Source organism: Glycine max, chromosome 9, assembly GCF_000004515.6.
Source record: "Glycine max cultivar Williams 82 chromosome 9, Glycine_max_v4.0, whole genome shotgun sequence".
Classification (NCBI taxonomy): Eukaryota; Viridiplantae; Streptophyta; class Magnoliopsida; order Fabales; family Fabaceae; genus Glycine; species Glycine max.
In genome coordinates this window covers 20,905,225-20,907,816 of record NC_038245.2, presented here as the reverse complement: position 1 = coordinate 20,907,816, position 2,592 = coordinate 20,905,225, and the positions used below count along the sequence as shown (strand labels likewise).

Below are 2,592 nucleotides of genomic sequence, written 5' to 3'. Positions count from 1 at the left end.
TGAACATTTGGTTTGTCACTGCTCGTTGGGAAACGACCTAGGATCACTTCCTAGTTACTGCATTTTCATGTTTATTTGATTCGGGTACGACCTCGATCAAATTTGGCACCGTTGCCGGGGAGCAATGTCCAAAGGTTCATAATAGCTAGCTAGTGTTGTGTGTTTAATCCTTTCGTGTTTTATGTTTAATTGTTAGTATTGTGTTAGTATGTGTGTTAGTGTTGTTTAGTGTCCTGGTATTTTGTTTAATGTGTGTTCTGTTTCAGTTTTCCCATTAAGCGCTTCCCCTGTTTCAGTTTTGGGTGTTTTGCTGTGAATAATGTTTTGCGACGGACTTAGTGACCATTTCTGCTTGCGGCAAACCGGAGTAGTAGTAGAAATCCCTTAGCGACGGGTTTTAGCGACCACCCATGCTGAATTATTTGTGATTTTTTTTGTTTTAGTAGCTAGGGTTGTTATTTTTGGCTGAATTTTTTTGTGGTAACTTCTTTTAATCCATATTTTGTGGGAAAAATAGCTAGAGCCTTTAGTTTGGTCAGATTTGAAAGTTCCAAAAAACTAGCAAATTTTGTGTTTGTCAAAACTTCAAACGGCCATAACTTTTGCTCCGGTTATCAGAATCGCAATTATTATATATGCATTTGGGGTAGAAATTTCCTATGCTGTGGCAGCCTGCCATAGGCCGGCTGAGGTCTCCATCGTCCAAAAAAAGCGATTCCGTCAAAAGTTTTTTATTTTTCAAGTTTTATTCACTTATTTTTCTTAACCTACCAATTTTAGCTTTCATAGTTAGACTTTGAATTTTTGTCTGAAATTTTTTGTGCTATCTTCTCATCATTTTATAAGGTTGCTTACAAAATTTCAAGTCATTTGGATATCATTTGAGGGTAGCTGTAGTTCAAACCTGCACCTTTATTTACATGACAAGGCAACTAGTTGTGTGCTTGCTGAATGTAGTGTATGACTAGAGGCAATCCATCTGACTTACAAACCTTTGATCCTGAGATAGATAGGACATTTCACAGATTAGTTAGGCATCATTTTATACCTTTTGATCATTCTGAGCATTCCATAACTGGTGAATCTGCGCATTCTGTTATTGGTGATTTTGAACATCCTGATCTTGAGCATTATAATTTTGAGCATTCTGATTTTGCACATTCTGAGAACATGGCACAACCTCCACCCCATGAGAGGACTCTAAGGGAAATGGCTGCACCTGATTTCACCTACGAAAGCTTGTGCATCCAATACCCTGATGAGGATGTCCCATATGTTCTTAAAACTGGACTGATTCATTTGCTTCCAAAGTTTCATGGCCTTGCAGGTGAAGACCCGCACAAACATTTGAAAGAATTTCACATTGTCTGCTCCACCATGAAACCCCCAGATGTCCAAGAGGATCACATATTTCTGAAGGCTTTTCCTCATTCATTAGAGGGAGTGGCAAAGGACTGGCTGTATTACCTTGCTCCAAGGTCCATCATGAGCTAGGATGACCTTAAGAGAGTATTCTTAGAAAAAATTTTCCCTGCTTCCAGGACCACAGCCATCAGGAAGGATATCTCAGGTATTAGACAACTCAGTGGAGAGAGCCTGTATGAGTACTGGGAGAGATTTAAGAAACTATGTGCCAGTTGCCCCCACCATCAGATTTCAGAACAACTTCTTCTCCAATATTTTTATGAAGGACTCAGTAATATGGAGAGAAGTATGATAGATGCTGCCAGTGGTGGAGCCCTTGGAGACATGACTCTTGCTGAAGCCAGAAATTTAATTGAGAAGATGGCTTCCAACTCCCAGCAGTTTAGCGCCAGAAATGATGCCATAGTCATTAGAGGAGTGCATGAGGTAGCTACAAACCCATCTGCATCATCTGAAACTAAGAAGCTTGAAGGCAAACTGGATGCATTGGTTAACTTGATAACCCAGCTGGCCTTGAATCAGAAATTTGTACCTGTCGCAAGGGTTTGTGGTTTGTGCTCCTCTGCTGACCACCATACAGACCTTTGCCCTTCCATGCAGCAACCTGGAGCAATTGAGCAGCCTGAAGCTTATGCTGCAAATATTTACAATAGACCTCCTCAACCTCAGCAGCAAAATCAACCACAGCAGAACAATTATGACCTCTCCAGCAACAGATACAACCCTGGATGGAGGAATCACCCTAACCTCAGATGGTCCAGCCCTCAGCAACAACAACAGCAGCCTGCTCCTTCCTTCCAAAATGTTGCTGGCCCAAGCAGACCATACATTCCTCCACCAATCCAACAACAACAACAACCCCAGAAACAGCCAACAGTTGAGGCTCCTCCACAACCTTCCCTCGAAGAACTTGTGAGGCAAATGACTATGCAGAACATGCAGTTTCAGCAAGAGACCAGAGCCTCCATTCAGAGCTTAACCAATCAGATGGGACAATTGGCTACCCAATTGAATCAACAACAGTCCTAGAATTCTGACAAGCTGCCTTCTCAAGCTGTCCAAAATCCCAAAAATGTCAGTGCCATTTCATTGAGGTCGGGAAAGCAGTGTCAAGGACCTCAACCAGTAGCACCTTCCTCATCTGCAAATGAACCTGCCAAACTTCAC

General features: G+C 41.9%; 1 non-coding gene across 1 annotated transcript; it reads right to left on the bottom strand.

Annotated features, from left to right (window-relative positions):
* Positions 1-1,548: 1,548 nt before the first annotated feature.
* Positions 1,549-1,655, bottom strand: LOC112997997 (small nucleolar RNA R71). Its single transcript, XR_003263044.1, has one exon. It is a non-coding gene; the product is annotated as a small nucleolar RNA R71 (small nucleolar RNA).
* Between the last annotated feature and the right edge of the window lie 937 nt (positions 1,656-2,592).